The sequence below is a fragment of the Pinus tabuliformis genome, chromosome 1_1 (genome assembly GCF_031772625.1).
Source record: "Pinus tabuliformis cultivar Carrire ecotype Pingquan chromosome 1_1, CPIR1, whole genome shotgun sequence".
Classification (NCBI taxonomy): domain Eukaryota; kingdom Viridiplantae; phylum Streptophyta; class Pinopsida; order Pinales; family Pinaceae; genus Pinus; species Pinus tabuliformis.
In genome coordinates, this window is record NC_142297.1 from 674,004,588 (window position 1) to 674,031,087 (window position 26,500).

A 26,500-nucleotide genomic window follows, 5' to 3' on the forward strand; every position below is an offset into this window, starting at 1 on the left:
CTAACATTGATTTTCTTAGCCTTTTCCTTCCTTTCTTGTTCCTGCTACTCCAGGTAGAGGAAGGGGTCATCATATCCTTTAGGAAGCCAAGGGGGACACTCCCATTCGATGAACAATTTCCCAATGTAAGATTCCACCTTCCTCCATGAGAGTTCTCCCTTGGTTAAGCCCTTAGCACCAACTTGTCTAGTTAAGTTTGTTTCTTTCCTTACTAGTGCAGGAGAGTCGTGGTAGCCAAACACCTTTTGTTTCCGTGCTTGAGGTTTTGAGTGAGCCGAACTAGAGTGTTTTGGCCCCTAATGTGATAATTTCATTGCTTCAGTACCTACATTTGAATTGGAGTGTGAAATACCTAATTCAGAAATATACAGAATTTAATGATATGAATCTATAATACCAATTACGAAACCCTTGATTCAAAAATAGACAGAATTTAATGCTTAGAGTATACTACCGACAGTGTAATTTCTCAATTAGAATTTATAAATTTTGATGATTGAGTACCTACCTAGATTTATGTGGTTGAAGATGTTTCTGATCTGTTGTGACTCTCACTCTTGCTTCCTTGTTATCAAAATGATCAAAACCTCCCTACCAAACTAAGCACAATCTCAGTACCCAGCTCCAAAGTAATTCAATTTCGAGTTACTGTTCTCCTCGTGCCCAAAATTTCAAGAACAATTGAAGCCCAATTCCATCTGTAACGACTTTGGTAAGAAAACCTTTTCTCTGTCAAAAAAATCTCTCCCTATTCCCTTTGTAAAATATCAATTTATAAGCTCAATTTCACCGTCTCATCTCTCCACCGCCCTTCTTATTATCTTCCTATATCCCCTTCATTATTCGCCACCTGCAATGTCTTTTATTACTGTCATATATATATATATATATATATATATATATATATATATATATATATATATATATATATATATATATATATATCATACTTGACTCATGGAATTGAGCTTACCACGTTTATTTCTTTTGATTAATTAGGTTTTATATTATAGTTTTCTTTTGCATAGTTAATATAATGTTCTGCAAATAAGTTAATTATTATTTAAAAAAATTGTTTAGTAATTTTACTTTATTTATATTATAATTCAAATAAATTTAATTTGTAAAATATATATATATATATATATATATATATATATATATATATCTTTGATTAAAGGATTGATTATATATTTATGGGTGCTATATATCAAAGACCCACTTGATATATTCATCATATTATGGTGAGTTAGGAATTTACTTTGATAATTGATTTATTAACCTAACTTAGATATTTTTCAATATTAGTCGATATGTATACTAGTGCAATACATGCGGTTCATGCATATGTAGCTATCATATGAATGCCTGTATGCACACTAATATTCACATTTTGTTTGTAATTGTAGGTAGGTCACTACATACACCCCTCCTTAAAAATTCCTCCTGAAGTTAGGGTTTATATAGTATATCAATAATTATTTTAGGGTATGTAAGGATTGTGATCTGTGATTAAATTTTCAGTTGTTTTTGTGTGGACACTTAAAATTTGTATTTTGAGCATTTATTGGTCAGAATTTTAATAATCAAGCCCTGCTCACTCGGGCTCCAAAGCTATTCTAAAATCATCATATCCTTCCTAGTCTCTTCCACTCCCATCCTATCCATCCTGTACTAGAATATGCCATGGCGTCAACCATAGAAAATTTTAGGGGCGAATGTTCGCCCTTTGGCGAAATTAAGGGGTTTTAAATTTTTAGTGGGCGAATATTTTGTATCATAGTATAGATTTACAAATCACCTCAAATAGCCCACCTTATTTTAAGGGAGAGGGTAAAAAAGGTAAATTTAGCCCTTGAAATTAGTAGTTACAACCTTCCATTCGCCCATTTTCAAGAATAGGTTTTACTTAAATGAATCTATTCGCCAATTTTCAATACCATATTTATAAAAGAGGTATGGTAAATTAATAAAAATATAAATAAATGAGAAGTATGGTAAATAAATAAAACATTTTTTATATTTACTCCATAAGTCACCTTATATATATGCAAGGGTGTAAACAAATAAAAATATAAGTAAAGTGGAGGTATGGCAAATAAATAAAACGTCTTTTTATACTTACTCAAAAGGTATGGTAAATAAATAAAAATTCAAATAAACTAGACGTATGGTAAATAAATAAAACCTCTTTTTATATTTAGTCCATAACCCTCGTTCTATTTATGAAGGCTCAAGAAAGAGGTTTTATTTAAGTGAATCCCATGGGCCAAATACCATATTTGTAAAAGAGGTATGGTAAATTAATAAAAATATAAATAAACTAAAGGTATGGTAAACAAATAAAACATTTTTTTATATTTACTCCATAAGTCACCTTAAATTTACGAACACTCAAAAAATGCGTTATATTTAGGTGAAACCTATGGGCAAAATACTATGGGACAAATACCATGGACTAGATTGTTATTAATACCATGCAAAAAAAACATTATTAACCCTAATATTAGTATTAATAAAAATAAAAATGGCACATAGTATTGACCCATGGTATTCACCAAAATGGCACATGGTATTGACCCATGGTATTCACTTGGAATGTAGCCTATTTAAATGGGGGAATTAAACTAGCATAGATCCATCTTTACTCTGGATCTACTAACCCTCGAGAGGTATCAAATATCGTGATATGCAAAGTAGCATAGAGTGAAAAAATATTTGATCCCTCTCAAGGCTTGGTGGATATTAATTTTTATAAATTACTAATAGTAATTTTTAAGCTCCAGGTTTATGATAACCCATGGTAATACCAAGATCTTACAAGACTTTATAATTAAGTAAAATATTCGCCATGCTTGGTGAGAGATTCTTAAAAAAATTATATATACATATTATATTATTGATAAAATCGCCTTCCATTTTTCCTATATACCATAGAGATTCACCCATTTATTATACTTATAAATTTAGGTGGGGTTCTTAAAATTTTCCCTGGCGTCAACTATACCAATATATCCATTCATAAATTTCAAGGGTGACAATGTCGATTACAATCATCATCACATTTCTAGGGGAGTATGATTCACATGGTCCTCCCATGACTCCAGGTTTTGGAGGATAAATGGTGGGAAACACCTCCACCCCTCCTAGTAGGACTAGGGTCAACACCCTATCATGAAATCTCATTGAGCTTTAATTATTCTTGAAATTTTGGGCACAAGTGCCAGAGTACCTCGAATTTTAAGTACTTTAGAGCTGGGTACTGAGATTGTGCTAAGTTTGGCAAGGAGGTTTTGATCGTTTTGGTAACAAGGGAGCGAGAGAAAGAGTCACAATAGATCAGAAACATCTTCAACCACAAAAATCCAGATAGGTACTCAATCATCAAAATTTATAAATTTTGATTGAGAAATTACACCATTAGTAGTATACTCTCAACATTAAATTCCATTTGTTTCTCAATTAGGGGTTTTGTAATTGGTATCAGAGATTCATATCATTAAATTCTGTCTATTTCTAAATTAGGGGTTTCACATGGAGGACACCAGAGGAGGGGGAGGAGGGGGAAGAGGGGGAAATGGAATTCCTACCGCTCTAGATATATTTCCTAAGGTCGTGCACATGTGAACCAGGAGGGTGTTGAGTTCAACAATTTTGCCTTCATATCTTTCCATAACTTGTTCCTACCCCAGAGTTGTTTGCCGATCAAATTTCAAATTGCCAAGTGGCCATTGCCTATGTTCCTTCTGTCCTTAGTCTCCATGTAAAAACCAAGGAAGTGGATATGCATTGGCATGTCCTCATCAAAATGTTCTTTGTTATGACCATGCCAGGGAGGGAGAGGTTGGTGCCCATGACCTATGCCATATCGTATGGCTCGAATCCTTTCCCTCACCATAATATGTAGACCTATGTAATCTTTGCCTCTGACCTAAATCCACCATGAGTCTTTCTTTCTTTCCTAACCCTTAGAAACCACCCACTTGCAGAGCAAAGAAGGTAAGGAAATGAATGTCAAAATCCATAGAGATGGAAGAATTCATATCTCACCTGAAGCATAATTTCTATTTCCTTAAATGAACCTCCATCAAATGGATGCAATGAATGTGGCCAATGGTGAATTCAGGAAATGGCCACCACTGAAACATTCCCATTAAGTTTTCAAGAATAGTTTTGGTGCGGCAACTAATCCTACTCGTTTTTTGTGTGATCACCCAAATCCAAGGGTTGAGGTCTTGCAGTGTTATGTGTATATAATGGGAAACCTAATCCTCAATTTTGGGAGTTACCAAGGTCATGTCCTCACATTGAGCTCACTTTTCCACCACCTTGTTGGCTAGGAAATCCTCTACCGAATTAGATTTGCGCTAGACATGGGAGAAGATTATTGCCTCTTCCTACTTGAGAATGTGAGACAAGTGTTGCATGCTTTGATCCAATCTCCATCTTGTGGAGGATTTTGAGGGTGGAATCCATTGAGAAGTTTTTGAGCAACTTTTACTATGAGCTCAGAATCACCCTCTACTATGATTGGGTGGAGAGAATTCTTTCTGACAATGAGGATACACTCAATTAAGGCTTCAAGCTCAACTACATTGTTGCTTTCTTATCTGATGTATCCTCTATATATTTTTATGATTTACCCTATGTGATTTCTGATGAATCCACTAATTCCTGCATCCCTTGGATTTATTTTGGAGGCTCCATTGAAATTAGCTTATAATGCATCTCCACTAAGGGAGATTAGGTGTCATGACTTGGAGTTTTGGCTTGAGGACAAGTGGTGTTCCCTTGGGGGTGGGGGGCATTAAGTTGCTACCATGCTTGGATATCCTTTTCATTAGGCCCCCATAAAAGTCCTTATCCTCCTACATGGAGAGGAACAAGTTTTCCTCTAGATGTTTGTGGGGGAGTGGTTAGATGGCATCTTGGGATTTGTGTATGTCATTGAAAATTCTTTGATTTCATTCCTTCTAGATTTCCCAGGAAAGGAATATTTGTGCCATAGTCTAGAGTCGATTAATGATTGGACTCTAGTAGGGATTTTTTATTCAGGTTTTGATTGTTTGAACAATGTTTCGTTTAACCTTGCTTGTGCATTAGAATCCTTGAGCTAACTTACTCTAGAGAATATTTGCTACATCACAAGAATCAAATAGGTGTTCTATGGATTCCTACTATTTTTTACACATGCAATACTAGGAGGGTCCATAGAAGCCCCTTTTGTTCAATTTCTCCCATGCGAGAATGTGAAATGTAACAAGAAGGCAGGTGAATGTGGATACTTTTGGATAAATATTACGAGTACGAAGTTGTTTCTAGAATGGATCTGCAGAATTTGGTGGGTATGGAATTGGTATATAGTATGCTTCTTTTATTGTGAAGGTACACTTTTGTATCCCCAACGCAGGATGTCAGGGCCATTTTTATTCCTTATAATACATTTGTTAAGTTTCTACTCCAAGGATATCCTATTGACCTTATATTCTTCCTCCCTACAGAGCATCGATGGATTCCATTTGCAGATAGATTATGAGTTTTCATGCTCTATCTAGTATTGATATACATGAATTTGCCCAAATATCTGAGCAAGATCTTGACTTTGGGGAATTGAAAGCTGTTGTTTAGGCTAGGAAAGTGCTTCCAGGAGTCATCCCATAGTCTTTTTGATTTCCCATCTCCAACTTACCAAAATTTGTGCATCTGAAATAAAGATTTGTTGATTCTCGCCAAGTTCCAGATGAGGGAGCCTTGAGTTAGTGGGGATAGTGAAATTCGGTCCTTATTGTTGGTTTCCTTGGCATATTTTTTATCCCATAGGTGCATCCATGGCTCCATTGAATTTTTGACCCATCTCCACCATATTTTTTCTCCCAACGCCTTGTTAGTGAGTTCTGAATCATGCATACTCATTCCTCCAGTGATTTTGGAGAGACACAAGGTGTCCATTTGATGAGAGGCCATTTTTTCTTGAGATGAGAACTTCCAATAGTAAAGTTCTTTGGATATTCCTTATATTTTTTAGGACCCACCTAGGGGATTCTAGTATAAGGAAGAGATAGGTGGGCATTGATTGGGGTAAAAAATATAGGAGAATAATATGACTAGCTATATTCAGAGAGTGGAAGGTATAATTATCAAGTTTGCTTTAAATTTTGTCCATGAGATCTCTCCATGATGAATGCTTGATAACAAAGTCAGTTAAGGGGGTTGCTAAGTATTTGGAGGGAAGGGGAGCATGGGAGAAGCCAAGAATTCGGGTAATGTTTCTTTGGGTGATAGGGGGGTGTTGAAGAATAATATTTTGGACTTTTTAAAGTTGATGTAGGTTTTGATTGCTTATGGGAAAAGATCTAGGATTTCCTTGAATTTTTTAGCTTCTTTGATTGATGGATGGTTTAAGAGAAGGGTTTCATCTACAAATTTTGTGTGAGAGGTTGATGTCATCATGGAGAACAAGGCCTCATATAGTTAGCTACTGAAGATTTTCCTCGATGTACCTGCCTAATCGTTTCACCATGAGGATGAAAAGAAAAGGAGAAAGGGGATCACCTTGCTTGATTCCTCAAGATTGTTTGAAAGTATCAGAAGGGGAGACATTTACAAGAATAGAGAAGACGGATGTGGAAACAAGAGACATGACACATTAAGTCCAGTGGGCCCTGAAGCCAAAGGCTAAGGGATGCTTTCCATTTAGTCCCAATTTAGTTTGTCAAAAGATTTGGAGAGGTCCAACTTGATTAGCATCTCAAGTATCTTTAGGGTTTTGAGGGAGTGGATGGCTTCACGAGCTAGGATGATGAAATCCAGGATCTTTCTTCCTTCCATGTAACCAGTTTTCTTAGGGGAAATGAGGATAGGCCTTAAGTCGATTAACACTCACTTTGGAAATAAGTTTGTAAATGACATTGCAGAGTGAAATAGGTTGAAACTTACCTGGGGAAGCCGCATTTTCCTCCTTTGGAACTAGACCAAGAAAATTTGATTTGAAAGTTGAGAGGATGAATATATGTGCTCTTGAGTCTTATATGATTTCAAGGATCTTAGTGTGGAGAAAGTGCCATTAGTGCTTGAAGAATGAGATCATGAAGCCATTAGGTCCTGGGGCTTTTCTGTCAACCATTTGATGAATTGATTCATTGACACTTATGGGTTTGATAAGATCTGAGACATGACTTTCAATGACTGGCTTGGGGGTGTGAGTTGTGATCTTATTGATGGATTCCCAATGGTGAGGCTGAGGGTTAGAGAGTAGATCTGAGTAGTAGCTTCCAAACCCTCTTGTTTCTCTAGTATTTTCTCATTCTCAGTGTGGATAGATGTGATATGATTGTGTGAACAATGATGCATAATAGAGAAGTGAAAACATGAGGTGTTATGCTCCCCCTCCTCGAGCCACTCAAACCTATATTTTTATTTCCATTAGATCTCCTCTTGCTTGTAACAATCCTCCAATTTCTTGGTGAGAGAAGCTTCTCTGTCCCTGATTTCATTCGTTCGACCATTAGATATGATTTCTTGTTGGAGAGAGGCCATTTCCTTTTCCATAGCTTGTTTCTCCTGGAATATGTTGCAAAATTCCTCCTTGTTCTGTTGTTTGAGGAGGATTTTGATCGGTTTAACCTTTATTGAAAAATGATTTTTTTTAATCCTTTTATGTGGCTCATGCCTTGCCACCAATCTTGAATTTTGCTGATGAGATTGGGATTTGTGAACCTAAAATACACGAATATGAATGATCATTTGAGGGGTTTACCAAATGTTCTTCAAGATAGGCAGATAGGCCAATGGTCAAAGCCCGCTAAGGGAAGGGTTTTCTCTAATAATTCACTGCCACAAGTGAGCAAATGATTTGACACTAGGAAATGATCGAGTTTAGAGGATATTTAAGCTGACCCAACCCATCTATTGTTCCAGGTGAAGATCCCATTGGTGGTTCTCATGTCCACCATGTCTGTTTCCTCAATGAAATTACTCAGATCTTCCAATTTAGGTTCTAATTATTGTCTTCCTCCTCTCTTTTCACTCAAATAAGTGATCATATTAAAGTATCCCCTGATTATACATTTATGGGAATGAACCTTTGATTAGAGGGAATGCAGATGCTTGAGAATTTCTTGTTTCCTTGCATGGGGTTTAGGCCCACACACATTAGAGAAATATCCATGTAGGTTCGTGCCTAACAAGTAAAAATAATAGTAAAAACTAACGTTTCCTGAGATAGGATTTCTATGTTGACCTGATCTTGAACCCAAACGATACCTAGGACTCCCGACACTCCTTCAACATAGACCGCTATGGTTGTATCTTTTTTCCATAATCGAGACATAATAGATTAAAAAACATAGCTATAACATTTGGTTTCTTGAATAAACAATATTGTTTGAAGATCCTGTTCGATCTTTTGACGAAGAACAAAATATTTAGAGGGGTTGTTCAAACCCCTTATGTTCTAGGAAATTACCTTCATGAGGAGATATTTCTTTGGGTAACGTAGATCTCCAAGATTTGCTTGTATTATATCAAGTTGACCAACTTCCTTCCCAAGGTGTCTATGTGTTGGAGGGTTGATTTCCAGTCTCATTCCTTTGAATTCTTAACCACTTTTTCCCCCTTCTTTCGTGATGATTTGAACAACGAACTACTGTGAGGATTTTTCTTTTTGTAGTGTTACAACTAGGAGATTGATCTGCTTGGGGAGAACAATGTCCAGTTCATTGCATCGACATGCATCCTCTATGGCCATTAGATCTAACGCTTCTATCTCAACAAAATCATCTTCCTTTGACATGTCTGGTTTCTATGGATATGGTTATGTTGTAGTCTCCTTTAAGATGGATTTTAGATTTTCCATGCCTATGCTCTTCCATAGTTTCTTTGTCCAACTCATTTGGGGGGTTGTTCAAGATTTTTTCATGCTTTGGATTACCAGGTTCTTATGATAAATCACCTAAAACTTCGAATTTGTTACATGTTTCCTATGTTTTAGGAGCAACTATAGTTGTATTTTTTGTTGTGTTGCTTCCTCGAGGAGATTTTTGTCAATCGATATCCATTCGTTTTTTCTAAATCTTTTGGATCCTTCTTTGGTTCATTAAGGGGGAAATCACAAAATATATGCTTGTGCTTATGAAATATTCTGCAACAAAATGGGATGTGCTCGCAGTCCAATGTTTGAAACCCATTTCTATCTTTAGATTCTAGAGCACCGAATTCATCAAGTGAGCTTGATATGTTCATGTAGACACAGATCCTTGCATACGAGTTGTAGAAGTTGTGCTTGGTTTTTTCTAAGAGGCATATGAACTGTCCAAGCTTGGTTCCAATTTATTATATGGTTTCCAGATCTCAATATTCGTATGAAAGGGAATACATGCGAATCCAGAAAGGGGCCCAGGATAATTCTTCCTTATCCATGTTAAAGTGCTCCATCCATTGGCGCATATACGACCCTGTAGAGTTGAAGAAGTATGATCCTCCATCCATGACAACCTTTTTGTCTTCAAGACGAGAAAATATCACTGCAAATAAACCCTTGGAGCCTAATTTGACTTCATAGTGAGATTTGGTTTCAAGCACTACAATATCTAGTTGAAAATGGATTTCCTGTCATCCTGATACCAATGAAATAAAAAATTAGGGCATAGTCCTTCATGAATTGGGTGTTGTTGTTCAATCTAGTGGGGAGGATGTGAATCCTTGAAATTTCAACAGATTCGGCTATGCATGTACTAGTATTCTTCTAAGATGAGGATGGAATTGATTCTTGGCCCATAGTATTTGTTGAGTCAAACGAGATGTTGTCAGCATTGTTATCACTCAAAATTGATCACCTAGCCATTTCTTCCTAGGTTGAACGAAATACACCATGTAGGATTAATTTTACCATAGTAAATTCACTTTCACCATGGGAAATAATTTAGTAAACCATTTTTCCTAAATCATTTTTCATTAAAATTCAAAAAACCCCATGAGAATAATTGAATAAATCATTATTTATTTAATTTTCTCTACAAATAATTATTAAATCATTATTTGATAATTATTTTTGGTCACCTTTCACTTAGTCACCTTAAAATAATTAAATAAATCACTATTCATTTATTATTACTTATTTTTATTTTTGGAATAAATTTTTCTGTGGAAAAATCGTAACTTTCTATTAATTATAAAAAGTTACATAAGTAGATGCACATAGTGCATTCCCAAGCTGCACCACTCAAAAAGTTGGTGCCCATAAAATCAGAGCCAAAAAAACTAAAAAGTAAAAAATAAAAAATAAAAAATAAAGTTGGGGCTAAGAAAAAAGTCTTAGTCACCCTTTTCTCCCTTTCTTCTTTTCTACTTTTTTCCATCCTCCTTGAACATGAGTGGTTGTTACAATAATTAGTTGGTTCTCTTCTGTCTGCCTCAGGTGTTCCTTATCTGAGTCTGAACTCCCAGATGTATAAGGACGTTTGAATCCTGTTATCTCCTTCTCCTTCGACATTTCTTGGCTTGAGTGACCTTCTGCTCTTGGATTTTACGAAGTTGATCCCCCTGTTCCGTGCTGACTCAATTCTTCGTTCACTGAAGATGTCTGTGGATTTGGGATTTCCTCAATGATGGGGGGTCCCAAGTCCTCCTCTTCCTCTTCTTCATCGGGTTGTGGTGTTGGGAAATGCCATCCCTTTGGATTTTTGACAAGTTTCTTTTTCCTCCTGGGATATTTCTTTACCAAAGGACATGTGGTTTTTAAATGTCCAGTTTGAAGACAAAGATGACATCTAAATGCAATGTTCTCATAATCTAAGAACTGAGCCCAACTTTGGTTGTTGTGTGTCAAAAAGATACGATCAGGTAGTCCTTTACTGAGGTCTACCTCAACACATATCTTGGAAAAAGTATAAATTGCTTCTTCAGTTCTTTGTGTATCCATCTTGATATATCTCCCCAACATGTTGTTGATTCCTTCCAGTACTTTTGGGTGCCAGAAGTGAAGGGGTAAGTTATGCAATCTTACCCAGACTGATATTTTGGAGACCGTCATTGTATTAGCATCAAAATATGGGAACCATGGGGTGATAAATAATCCCGTGTTTCCCCAGAACCAAGGACCCTCATGTAAAACCTGACCTTTCATATCTGATGATTCAAATTATTTTTGGAATAATTGTTAAACCATTATTTAATAATTATTTCAAATTCACACCTTTCTTAATTCTCACAAAGTGATTCATAAATCATTTTATTTGTTAATTACTTCAACCATTTTCTAAATAAAGGTATTTGATCATTTTGAATATCTTTTCCCTCTACAAAAAATATAATAAAGTATTCTCAACTACTAGATTTTGATTTGGTCAATATTATTTTATTATTTTCAAATTCTGAATTTAAATCAATACTTTGTTATAAATAAGAGGGCTTTTTATTCATTCTTCACCATCATCATTATCATCATCACCACTATCATCTTATCACATTTGAACTCCTACTTGAATTCCATCTTGATTTTGGGTTTTCTGCATATTGAGAGAGAGAAATAGATTGCTGAAGCACGAGGACATCAAAAGGATGCATCCCAAGGAGGGGATCTATAGACCCATGTTGTAAATATTCTTCATTAGGTGTTAATAAAATTAATATCTGTTGAATTCCTTCTATTGTGTTATTACAATATAATTTTCTGTTGTTATGTGTTTTGGGTTTGCATCATACATTTTCTTGTAGCATTTTCTCGCGTTTTATTGCAAATCTGAAGCATAGAAGCAACCATGTTTTGTTGTTAGGGTCACTTGTCACGAGTGACTTAAGTGAAGCAATTTTAGTACACTTCTCTGACATATTTACACCAACAAATGACAACTCCACTGGGGATTTCGCTACATAGTTGTCAACAAATGGCGACTTTACTAGCGTAGTAATTCAGAACCTTGGTGGTTGTTGTTTCAACCCTCCTCAATGTTTTTCTAGCTATTTTTAGCCTCTTAATTTATCTTTTTATATCTCCTTTATTTTTTGGAAAATTTTCTATTTCTATTGGGGTTCTGCATCTTTCCGCAGGTCACAGGTATCAACCGAGCAAGAGATGACACAATCTAGGTGATATCTTATGAGCGAGAGTTGTGGGGAAAAAACACTTTTTGTCCTCTTTGCTGTGTCCCTACACATTTTCAAGCCTTTTTCTACATCCGGACACACTTTTCAAGTCAGTTTATGCACTCTGTCATTTTTTAGATTTTTTTCAAAATTTTCCAGTTTTGTCGAGTGTGTTGCGTGTATGATGGGAAGGGTTCCTATTATTTCTTGAGCCACCTCTAGTCCTAGATATTCTTAGTAGTTTCTCATTGACGAAGGAAAAACCCCCCTAGGGTTTAGAGTACGCATCCATCATTTAGGAACAGAATTGTTGTGTTGAGGATTCTAGTTTGGAACATTTTCAGCCACTAATTTTTAGGGTTCTTCCACTGTTTTACAAACCTTTTGGATATGTTACTTTATCATTTTAATTCCTTTAGATTTCAATGTTTCCTTTCCCCCGTAGGATACCCTTGTGTATCCTGGATTTTGGAGCTTCATTCCTATCTTTTTACAACATTTTCACCGATGATTTTTGTTGGTTTCTTGCACCATTTTCAACAACCTTTTGCCTTAAGATCTTAGTCCCTTAGACCTTAGATATTTTGGTCATAAGTGTGTATTTGAGTAGCTTGTTTTCCACCTCTTTCTTTGTTTTTTATTTGCCTCTTTGGTGGGGGGTTTGTGTGCTTGGATTTGTTGTTTATTCTATTTTCCATTTTCAACATTATTTATAGTTATTCAACATTTTATTTTTAGCAGCACATGACATCACAAAACATGGTTAATTAACTCATCCACTTGACACATTATTTCACACACTCACACCCTAAGTGAACATGAGCTTGGTTATCACTACCAAGCCAAGACTTCAAACAAGCCACATAATAATAACTTAACACATATAAATTAAGCCCACTTGGGCAACATGGCCAAAACAATCTGTGTAGTTAGGTGTAGGATTAGTAGGATAGGCTTCCAATAACACCCATCGATCACTTACATTAAGACATAGCTTGTTGACATATTAGGGAGTTTAAAATCTTTCACCATTACACAGTCCAAAGTCAGAGTGCATCAAAAGACTAATTCAGAGGGGGTTAGGCTAGGTCATCGTGCGAGCGGTTCTCCTGGTGGTTACCCAACCCATGGCAGGGAATCTCGTGCTTTGGCTAATCACCAAGAAGCTCAAGACTTGACCACCCCCATGCGGTGAAGGTAACCATAGTGACAAATCATAGGAAAACACCCTATAGGACTAGCTATGGGAAATCAGTTGGTCCTCTACCCCACCTTTCTCTAAATAACTCTGTTTGCGAGGATCATATTCCGTCAAGTAAGAAGTCTCTTGGAAGGCCATTTGAAACAATAGATTTAGGACTTGTTTGAGGATTTAGATCACCTTTAAGCTAGAGGTCATTTTGTATTTGATAGGATGTGTTTGCTTGAATTAGAGTAGCATATCATTATAGTTAGTTTGCACTTGCACCACTGCACTAGTGTTTGCTTGCTCTTTGTTACTCTTTTTTCCTATCATCACCCTTTAGTCTATTGAGTCACTCTTTCCTTGACATCATTTCATCCCCTAGGTGTTTGTGGTAGACTTCATGGCCTTCACCCCCTATTTCCTTTAGGACATGATACTACTCCCCATCAAGTTAGAGTTTATCCTTCTAGTCCACCATTGACTCCTCATACTGACTCTAGTTCTTCTTTTGATTCTGTGTCCTCCCAACCCTGTACCGCCACCATGTCAGGAACCAACGTGGGTGTGGGAAACCAAGGTGGTAACAATGGTAACCCCATAGGTAGAGCCTCTGCTGACATGGTCACTAATATTTCATTTCTCCCCTATATGTTAGTTTAATCCTTCTTGATTTCAGCCAACTCATCAACGATCCTCTTCTCCATGACCCCAATTGGCCTGCTATGCCTACCAAACTTCCTTATGACATCCCAAAGTTCGAAGGTAATCCTAGAGAAGACCCCACAAATCATGTTTTGCATGGGTCCTGGATTGTAGACAGGGTTCAAGTTATGGATTAGTTGAAGGGGCTCGAAGCCCTTTTCCTCGAGGATGCCATTCCATGGGGCGTACTTAGGTGGGAATTTCAAAGGGTTTTGAGATAAAGAAAGGGGGTTCAGGTAGAACGCACAGAGTGTCAATCATTAGTCTGTGTAGGGGTTGCAGAGCGGAGGGTGAAAAGAAATCAATTACGTGTTATATTCATGCTAAAATGATAATATTAACCATAAAAGAATAGAAAAATTAAAAAAATATTTTATTTAATTATTTTTTTTACTTTTATTTTTATAGATATACTCAAATTTTAGTGTAGCCATTTGTTAGATTTAAAATTAAATTCCACATCCACAAATACACACAATATATACTTCTAATAAAATTAATTCGAAAAAAATTAAAAATATAAAAGAAATAAATTTCATGTACTTCTAATATGTATATAAAAATATATAATGTCATTTGTTAAATACAAAATTTAGTTTCACATCTAATCAATATTTACACCAAAAAAATATAATTTTAAAAATTTATAAATCTTATTTTATTAATTTCAATATTAATATAATATATATATATTTTTAAATATCCGTTTCAAATCTCAAAATTTATATATAAAAATAAACATTTCAATTTTGGTTCTTCCATTCTGGTTATTTTTTAACTAGATGTCACCTTCATACAATTGACTTACTCTACATGATCATCAAAACAAAACATAAAGTGAAGATTGAGTAAACAATCATATATTTAATTTTAAAAATACACATAATTAAAGTGAATTGCTGGTATTGTATATTTACATTTAATTAAAAAACAGATATTGTTTAGTTTTTCTACGATGTTGATTGTTCACAAGGTTTAAGAGGGTTATTAGTTTTAAGGGAATGCAAGATTTTTTATAATTTTTTGTTTTTTAAATTTCATCCGAACTTCATGGTAGTAGATTGGAAGTTATATCGTATTCATATTTTTAATATGCCATAATCACATTTTTAGTTTTTATTATTTTTAATGAAAATTTTAGAAATTTATATTAATGTAGAACTTGAGAAAATTATATCAATTTTTTTTTTTAACAAAATTAATATTATTTATTTATTAATTTATAAATTTTGAATTATAAAAATGTATTTAAATGTAAAATATGTCATTTTCCAAAATATTATTATGATTTCATTTTTTTAGACACTTGCAAAATACATGTTCCCAAGTTTAAACTTATTGTCAAAAAAAAATGAATCTAATCAAAACCAAAAAAAAAACTTAAAACTTTAGACATTAATTAAGTTTGAGTATTGACCTTCATTAGAAGGAGAAAAATCAACGTTTGCAAGTGCTCATTGGAGAATACACTCCTTCCTTGAGGGATAAAATAAAAGTAAGAGATACATGATTTTCCTTGTTTATTGGCAGGTGAATTTAATAAAAAGTCACAAATTTGTTACCTTTCATTCCAATAAGATTTTGATTATTATTATTTTTTTTCCCTGGTTGGGGAATTTTGATTTCTTATTTTTTGATTTACATATATATTATAAATAAAAAAAAAAAAAAAAATAAATAAATAAAATTAATTAAATAATATAAATTATGAATATCAAGATTATATATAAAAATAAAATATATCAAAATCTATTAAATTAGTTTAGATTTATCTTAAATCTTTTCTCATTAAAAAATAGATATAAAGATATTAATAATTTGATCCAATCAAATTTACCTAATTATTTAAAAATAATAATAATAACACATAATTTTTGTGTTTATTTTTTTTAAAAGAAATTGTTATGTATTGCATTAAAACAGTTTGATTATATCATAAGCCAAAAAGAATTGACACAATTTACATATAAACTATAGATAAATAATCTAAACTAATTTTCTCTATATAATTTCCAAAAAAACACCTAAATATATTTACATAACATAACAAAAAAAACTAACAAGTGAGTAAATCACTACATATCCTCCTAACAAAAGTGTCATGAGCTTCGTTTTCTTTTGGTTAGAGCTGAGGAGGGGAGTCGTGGGCAACATGGAGTCAAGGTTGCTCTCCATGTTGCGCCATGATATCTTCATCTATCTTCATCTACTCCATTACGGTCCTGGTCAAGGTTGATATCTTCTGCTTGACTCAAATTATCCACAAGAAAAGTCAACATTTCATTTGCCAATTGGAATTGATCCAACTTGACCTCCAATATTCCCATTTTATGATTTAAAAACTTGAAATGGACTTGTTATTCAATTAGAATCATCTCAACATGCCTTGAGACCAAAGCGATGAGAAATTCTCGAGCACTAGCCATTTTAACTAAAGAAGTGCCAAGCTCTTCCCTTCTAATTCTAGAATCACGCTCTATAAACTTAAACCTGTACCAAACCTGCTAACAAACTTGGTGAATTACTACTCTAATCCTTGACACTATTCTATATATACCATCGATCTAACTTTCCTTCATTTGAAGTCTTTGTCTTCATCATTAATACCGCATCCATTCATATACAAAAAATTCAAAAGCCATAATGGAAAGTTGGCCGTCTAAACCAAATTCCAATAAAGACATAGTTATCACACATGCAAATTGCATCTCGAATACAGGAACAAGGCCTTCCACATTTGAAAGAATTTATGTACCACTGCTTCACCTCTCCATTTGTCCTTCATCTAAAGCAGCACGACGAACACTGCCCAATTGGCCACACGAACACGTCCCTCGAAGTCAGATAATGGCTGCCAGAGTGCTGCGGAAATTAATATCGTTTCAAAATGATGCCTGACCGGAAGAGTTGATGAGACTCAACACCTTATTCCAAATTTAATTCCAGGGAATGTATGAGCATAAAAATTCCAAATCTATTCCTCATGGAATTGTTTTTTATGCATATCCCCTTCATCAATTTTTAACACCATCTTGTTTTAATAGAGCTTTAAAGGGTCCATGGTGTTAAGGCTTTTCAGAATTCAATGAGTGGAAATTTATTCAATAATAACTTAATTCAATGTAGAATAGAAGCTGAGATCTACTTTTTAAACTTTATTTATTTTTTAAACGATTGAGTCACCCAACGCCATCAATTTGTAAATTCCCTTAGAGTAATCCACTTCCATTGCTTGCTACAAAGCTAGATATCGGGCTTGGTTATGGGTTGAAATCCTTAAATATCAGGGAAATTGAATTTCCCTTTCTTCGTTGGGCTGAAAGATACTATAAAATGTCTCTCCACCCAAAAGATACTATTTTAATATAACATTATTTTTATTTTATATTTACTAATTCAAAATGTTTATATGAGATTACAACATCTCTACTATAGTGGGTCTTTCCACGTATAAATGATGAATTTAGTCTATGAAGTTTACCTTATGGAGATATCTTTGTGTTTCGAGGAAACACACAAAAATGATGAGTTTGGAATATGAAGTTTACTTTCTCTAGATATGTTTGTGCTTAGAGGAAGCATATCAAAATAGCTGTAGTATATGTATTCTTCATTTTAGAGAGTTTCCCAGCATATTCTCTAGTCTAATTCATTTAGAATCTGCACTGGTATTTCTTGGAATCACAAATTTGAGCAATAAACTCTCACAATCAGAGTGCTCAAATAAGTTATCAAGGAGCTGAATCCATAAATACAATCTAAAACCTATTTTAAACAACAAAAAATAGGATCTGACCCAATTTTTTTTTTTTTTTTAAAATCTCAAAAACTCTAAAACTTAACATATTTAGACAACCCGTCAAAATATGTTTCTCTGTTAGTATCAGTCGGGAAACTGCTGGTTTCAAACGCTATTAATTCGATTTTAGCGGGAGTCATTTTTCCCCGTATTCAGATCGTTTTCCTGATAACAAAATAAAATATTCCGCCATAACGAATAAATTACTCAAATAAATTTTAAAAGTGTTTTGCTTTTTCCACGAATATTACTACAAAAATAAAAAAAATCATTTTTCTATCAAATATTCAAATAAATTTCGAAAGCGTCGGGATTTTTTTTTAAACGATTATCAAAGCTTTACTAACATTTAAGATCATTTTTCATTCCGACGTCATCAATCCAATTAATTTTTAATTCACTGAATCGCAGAGTCCACGGATTAAAAGTGAATTTTATGTTAAAACTTTCCCCCAAAAAAAGCGATTATGCAATTATTGGGTTGTCAAACTAAAGAATCTTGCGAGTAAAATTTTAAGTTTAACGACTGAATTCTTCAAACGTAACGCATTACGAAGTAAATACTGTAGATAATTTGTAAAACAATTTTAAAGTCTGTGTAACGGTTTTTCTGCAAAATACAAAAGGTGACGTCCAAACCAGGAATTTAAATCGGAATGCGGTACTTCACCTTCTTTTCTCTTACGCATACTCCAATTCTGAGCTTGGAGCGCCAACCGCCGGCATCCATGTCAATCTTTCACGCTTCCCAAGATTCGAACTCTCAACTTGCCTCGTCTCCTCTGTTGCTCCTCCGGCCAAAAATATTTCACAGACGCTTCGGCAGTGCGGGAGCTCTAGGATATCCGGGCACGGAGTTGGAGTCCTTATATTAATGTCGGTTCTCTGCGACTCCACGTTGAATCGAAAGGAAGGAACGTGGAAATACCTGCGAAAAAAGGCACGCGTATGCATGTGGAATTCGCATTCTAAGACCCACGAGTCTTGATTTTATTATTTCTTATTTTTGCAATCTTCAATTTTGTTTTTAAAATACTTTATCAAAGTTTTTCCATATAAAAGAGAGGGTGCACTTCGATAGGACAGAGATGGGTTGATAAAAGTGAAAGTGGAATAACTATAATTTATTTACTTAAATATCAACTTTAAAAATAAATAAATAATAAAATAAATTTATGTGGGTAAGTATATACTTGTATATTCTTGTGAGAAGATATCAACTTTAAAAATAAATAAATAATAAAATAAATTTATGTGGGTAAGTATATCTCTGTATATTCTTATGAGAAGATATTTAATAGTTAGAATTCGTCACGGTCTTTAAGTTGATATTACATACATTTATAATAAAAAGCAGCCTAGAAGTGCTTTCCTCTTAATGACCAGTTAGTGCTCAATTGTTTAAAAACGCACATCGAAATAATCAATCGTATATAAGAATATTTGCATGCTTTCTTTTCTTTTGTTTAAATATCTCTCGCATGCTTCTATGATCGTGCAACTATACGCTATTTGATTGCCTAAAAGCTGACATGTTTTATGTGGTTCGTTGCTGTCATCATTAATTTCCAAAATTCCGAGACTTAAAAAAGTCATTTTCTTCTCATCATAATCTTCATTATTATTCATTGTTATTATAGTATTGTTTGTCTTCATTGTTATTATAGTATTGTTTTAATCTTCATTATTATTATAGTATTGTTTTTAGAGAGGGAATGATGGTTAATTTTCTCTTCTTTAAGTTGTCTAATATATATATTTATTGGTTAAGAATGAAGATTAATCCGGATATATCGGGTAAATGTTATTATTGTATTGTTTATAGAGATGGAACGATGCCATTATCACTTTGAGTGGTCTCTGAAGGTCCATTTTCTTGTTTAATATGTATTTTTGTTAATTAAAAATGAAGATTATATATATATATATATATATATATATATATATATTATATAGTTATTTTGGTAATTAAAATTAAAGATTAATAATCACAAATTATATATATATTTTAACTAAAAATGAAGATTAGTAATTACAAATCATATATATATATATATATATTCTATTTAACAAAGAATTCATATTCCACTTATTATGAAATTTATGGGAGACGTTATTGCTTATTTAAGTTTATTATAAAGACCATAAGCAAGTTTTCATGCTCACAAATCCAACTCTATCTAAAATATCTTATCTCACTACTCCAACACTCAAGTAGATGGGAAAGACACATAGATCATTTTGACTCTCAAGGAGTGAAATCCCTAATAAACTAGAACAATTCATATTTTCCCCAAAGTTCAAATTCATTACAATGTAAAATACACATTCTTTTCATATTTTTCCCAAAGTTCAAGTTCATTACTGATCTAAATTTAAACAGGAACACAACAAATTACAGAGATAACCATAAAGACAGAGATGCAGTGGAAATAATACTTCATTTCATTAATGTAAAATACTGAAATATGCTTACAAACATAAATGGAAATACACCAGCTAGGGAGATGGTAGCTTATCTCTGAGAAGAGATGTGGCAGCTACATGCCTCTGAACTGAACTACAATGAGGCTCAAGGGCCTTTTTATTATTGAACAATAAGAGCAAACCCTAAACAACCAAAACCCTAACTCGAGGAGATGTAACACCAAGAGTTTATGGGCCTCGTTGGGGTGAGTTGGACAACCAACTTCCTGGGGTCGTGACTTGGTCATATTATCTCCATTTGACACGCATGATAACCCGTTGGAAAGATCTCTCTGAGGATTATGACGAAAAAGACAATTTTAGGTAAAAAAATCGCTGGCGGTAGATTTCCAAAAAACGTGGTTTAGGGCCTCAAAACGACTCCATAAGTTTAGGACTCAGAAAACTGCTAAAAATAGTAAACTGTGCTACAAGTAAGGAAACTGAAAAATTAAAAGAAGCAATGGTGGGGGTCTAAGTGGAATTGGTGGGTGGCCACCGATATCCACCTGGGTCATTCCTCCCCCCTTAGAAAGCAATGGTCCCCATTGCGTTGAGTTCCTCCATGAGATGACGAAACTTCTGCTGAACTTGGTCCCTAGTGAGCCACTTGCCCTGGTGAAGGAGTTGGCCTGCTTTGACAACTCGATACAGTTGGATATTCTGCTGGCGAGTGTGCTTGATCCGTGTGTCCATGATCCGATCAGTTGCAGCTTGTTCCATGCAATCTGGATTTAACTCTATGGGTGTGAGCTGTTTTGCAATGTCGGATGTGTCTCGTAATGGTGGAAAGTATGACTGAAGGCGGTCCACATTGAATAATGGGTGCAGGCCAAGCAATGGGGAAATGTTGAGCTCAAATGCATTGTCTTCCACAGCTTTGGTAATAGTGTAAGGGCCATATCGGAGTGGTCTGAGTTTCTAAGAGGCTCCGGTAAGGCGTTCCTTTTGCAAATGAAACCAAACTTTGTCGCCCACCTGAAACTTGTGTGGCACCCGATGTTGATCATGTCGCTGCTTGTACTTGGCATTTGATTTCTCTAAAATGTCATGGACTTGCTGGCGAATATGTTGGATGTGCTCAATGAAGCTATTTTCCTTATCTGTTTCAGACTGGACATGAGCCGAATCTGCGTGAGTAGCTGCAAATGGCATGGCCACATCAATGGGACATAGTGGCTGGAATCCAAAGCCCACCTGAAAAGGGTTGTGGCCAGTCGAGCTGTGGAGAACCTGGTTGTAGCTGTGCTAAACATAGGGGAGGCTCTTGTCCCATCTGCGTGGATGCTTTGAGTTGTACATGCGCAGAATGTGTACGATCATCATGTTGACAACCTATTTCTGGCCATCAGTTTGAGGATGGAAGACTATGGACTTAGTGAGTTTGGTGTCCAGCATCGACCAGAGACTGGACCAAAATGTACTGAGGAACCTGTTGTCCTAATCTGAGATGATAGATTATGGGATCCCAAAGTGTACCCACACTCGTTCAAAGAAAAGTTTAGCAGTGCCTTCGACTGTGATATTCTTCTTGCAGGTCGCCATAATGGCCATCTTTGAGAACCTATCGACGACCACAAAAACACAGTCGTTTCATGCTTAGTGGAAGGAATGCCTGGCATGTAATCCATGGAGATGGATTCCCAAGGTCGACTAGGGGTAGGCAGTGGGGTATAGAGGCCTTGCTTTTTGATGGTCAGTTTGGAAATGGCACAGGCAGTGCATGATCTAATGTACTTCCCGACATCCTGTCGAAGATTCGTTCAATAGAAATACTTCTGCAGTATTGCCATCGTTTTCTCAACCCCGAAATGCCCAACAGCCCGACTGTAGTGTGCTTCCCAAATCATCTTGGCACGCTCGCTTGAAAGAACACAAAGGTGACCCAGGTGGCATAACAGGGCATCCTGGAGGTGAAAATCTGGAACATGCTAACCCTCCAAGAGTGTCTGGTATGTGTGGCCGAATTCTGGGTCACTTTTGTAGAGAAGTGGCCAATCAGAAGTCTCGTGCCCACAAGAGTTGAGCACGGTGATTAACGCCATGATCGGTGGTCGACTGAGGCAATCTGCAACATTATTAGTGCTGCCCTTCTTATACTTGATATTCAAATGGAACTGTTGCAGGTATGTGGACCACTTCTGATGGCGATCATTCTGAAATTTCCCTTGGGTCTGTATGAACTGTAGGGTTCGGTGGTCTGTGTGGATGACCGTTTCCTCCCCCAAAACGTAATGCTTCCATTGTCGGCAGGCCTGTACAATGGAATACATCTCTTTGTCATAAGTGGGATACTTTCGGACTGTGTCTGAAAGTGTCTCACTGTGATATGCCACTGGATGCCTGTGTTGAGGAAGGACTGCCCCAATAGCATAGTCAGAGGCATCTGTCTCGACCTTAAATGGTTGTTGCAAGTCTGATAATACGAGCACTAGTTCCGAACAGAGGCGATCTTTCAACTTTGTGAATGCCTTCTATTGAAATTCAGGCGAAAATAATTTTTCTTTCGCTCCTCCCTTGGTGACTTGAATCAAGGGCCAAGTGATATGAGAAAATCCCAACACAAACCTGCGGTAGAATTTGGCAAGACCTAGAAAGCTGCGGAGCTCTGTTAGAGTGGATAGAGATGGCCAATCCCAAATGACTTGGATCTTGGCTAGATCCACATGCCCCCCTTATTCATTAATAATGTATCCCAGATACTAAACCTGGGTCATGCCAAAAGTGCATTTCTCCAAATTTGCACATAACTTGTGTTGCCGCAGTGTTTGGAGAACCTGTCGGATGTGGTGGAGGTGCTATTCCCAACTTTGGCTAAAGATCAGGATGTCATCCAAGTATACCACTACAAATGAGTTTGTGAATTAGCCTCATGAAGGTTGCACGAGCATTCGTCAATGAAAGGCATAACCAACCATTCGAAAAGGCCCTCCTTAGCTTTGAAGGCAGTCTTCCACACATCGAAGGGTTCGATTGGTACCTGGTGATATCTTGACTTCAAATCGATCTTGCTGAAATATTTTCCCCCCTTCAGTTTGTCCAGGAGGTATTTAATCTGTGGGATTGGGTACCTATTACGGACAGTGATCTTGTTCAGCGCTCGATAGTCAATACAGAGTCTCCAAGTCCCCTCCTTCTTCTGTACCAACATGATCAGGCTCCCACAAGGCGATGAACTCGGACGGATGTGACCTTTCTGTAGCAGCTCCTAAATCTGCCTCTTGATTTCATCGTTCTACAGAATGGAGTGTTGATAGATTGGTCCATATGGCAGCGATGCACTTTGGGTCAGATCGATGGAGTGCTTGACCTAATAGTGCAGAGGAACCCTTGCGGGGCAGGTGAATATGTCCTCATACTCCTCCAAGACCTTGTCCATTTGTAGTTTTCGTGCGGAGGGGCCTTCTCTGGAGGTCGTGGCCACCGTCTTCTTCTTTCCTTGAGGCTGTATCATCAGGGAAACAAATTTCCCGGTTTTGGAAATGAGCTTACTACATTGTTTTGCAGTAACCAATGAGATGGCGGTAGGCAGTGCTACCTCCGGTATCCTGTACAACTTATTTCCCAAAGTAACAATAACAGCACGGGGCCTTGATTCATACACAACATGTCGCTTCCACAAGTATGGTTGTCATAAGAATACATCACAAACTTCAAGGGGAGCAATGTCATACAATACCTCATCCGTGAAGGGCTTGATGTTGTATCGAAGGCGACACTACTGGCTCACGCGAAGATCCTGTCCTTGGTGAAGCCACCTGATGGTGTACAGTTGTGGATGTGTTGTGGTTGGTAAGCCCAGCCGCTTCACGACCTCTGCCAAAATGAGGTTATTTTGGCTCCCATTGTCGACAATGAACTGTAGCGGGGAGCCCTTTACCCACATCTGGGAGTGGAAGAGACACTCCTCCTCCTCTGGATCTTTAGGTTCCTTCTTCTGGATCTTCGTGGTGGCAACGGTGGCGTTGGGCTCCGCATCGATAATCTACTTCCCTTTGTCATTCCCCTTGTCAGGTTCTGACTCAGAGTCAGAACATGCATCTGATTCTGAAACCTTTAGCTCAGCCACCAGTGACTGCTTGGCCCAACACTCACTTATGTTGTGAGTGGAGCTCTTATGGAACTCACACCACTTTCCTGTGTCCTTTTTCGGCTTTGTGGCACTGTTCTTTGCTTGCAGCTTTGGCGGGTTGTCTTGGGTCACCCCGCCTTGGCTTTGTCCTTTGTTCTACAGTTTGGGGGCACCTTTCCCTTGCTTCAGATTCACAGATCCAAAGTCTCGCTTCTTCTGTTTAAACTTTTTCTCGACCTTGATGACATATCGGTATGTCGTGCCGAGCGAGGAGATGTTCAGGAATTCTATTTCTTCCTGGATGTACTTGTGCAGGTAGCTGCGGTATTTGAGTACCAAATGCTGCTCCGAATCCTTGATACCCAACTTTGTGCGAAGGGTATGGAAAATATTGGTAAACTCCAACACGTCTTGGTCCCTTCCCTGCCGCAGCGTGGTCCACTTTATGTATTGATCCTCATAGCTTCCAACAGGGTAGTACTGCTCCTTGATGGCATCTCGGAATGAATTCCAAGTGGGTGCGGCTGAAAATAGTGAGCCTGTACTTTCATCCTTTTGCTCGCAGTAGGTTTCCCACCAGTCCTTGACGTGGGGGGCTACTTTGAGAAGAGCGAAAATAATCTTTTCCCGACTGGAAAAATCATGAACAGAAAAACAACCTCTAGCAGATTTAACCATTTGTCGATGGCATCTGTGTCTATCTGACCCTCGAATATGGGGATTTTAAAATTAACTTGTACCTTAAATGGTGTGGCAAATCCAGAGTAGTTGTTGGAAGCCGATGCGTCACCCCTGGGTAGCCGCAAAAGGATTTGGGAAAAGTTGTCCATCTTCGCGTTCCTTTGTCGCTTGAGGGCTTCTTCGAGCAAGATTTTGATAGGATCTCCTGCCCCCTCGTCTTTCTTTTCATCTGCCATGGGAGGATGTCGGGATTTGCGAGGCTTGTCTTGTAAAGGTTCGACCAGTTCAAGCCCTAACTCATTATATCTCGACCTCGTTGGGGACATGCAAAGAAAAACAAAGAAAAAAAGTAGACCGCTCTGATACCACTGATCCGGATTTAAATAGGAATACAACAAATTACAGAGATAACCATAAACACAAAGATGCAATGGAAATAATACTTCATTTCATTAACGTAAAACACTGAAATATGTTTACAAACATAAATGGAAATACACCAGCTAGGGCGATGGTAGCTTATCTCTGAGAAGAGATGTGGCGGCTACATGCCTCTGAACAAAACTACAATGAGGCTCAAGGGCCTTTTTATTATTGAACAATAAAGAGCAAACCCTAAACAACCAAAACCCTAACCTTAGGAGATGTAACACCAAGAGTTTATGGGGCCCATTGGGGTGAGTTGGAAAACCAACTTCCCAGGGTCGTGACTTGGTCATATTATCTTCGTTTGACGCACATGATAACCCGTTGGAAAGATCTCTCTGAGGACTACGACAGAAAAGACGATTTTAAGTAAAAAATCGCTAGCGGTAGATTTCCAAAGAAACATCGTTTAGGGCCTCAAAACGGCTCCAAAATTTTAGGACCTGGAAAAATGCTAAAAATAATAAATTGTGCTGCAATTAAGGAAACTGAAAAACTGAAAGAAGCAATGGTGGGGGTCCAAGTGGAATTGGCGGGTGGCCTCCAATATCCACCTAGATCAATTACAATGTAAAATACACATTCTTTTATTTTGATCTAAGATATTAAAAAATATCATTTTCCCTATCTTTCATCATAGAACTCTAATCCACTTTAGTGTATATTTTTATATATATTTTCTATCCATCCTTTTTTAACTCCTTATGTACTCATGTTTTTTAAAATCATTTTAGGGATTTTTTTTCTTCCTTTTAACCTTCCCTCATCAAGCAAGTTCAATCATCCTTTTCTCATCAACCAAGTTTGATCATCATGATCGTAATCACATGATTTTATGTGTTACACTATAAATAAAAGCCTATTTCATGTGTTACACTATAAATCAAAGCCTTAATCATATAAAGAAGAGAGCAGGGTCAATATGATTTCTTTCATTTTCACCAATTAAATATCCCATTTTTTCCTTTTAATATTTAACTATTATTTACGAAGTATACAACTTATAATTTCCTGGATTAAGTGCATATTCCCTTAGTGCTTGATAAACTATAGAGTGAAAGTAGGAAATATCCTTCAATTGAATATC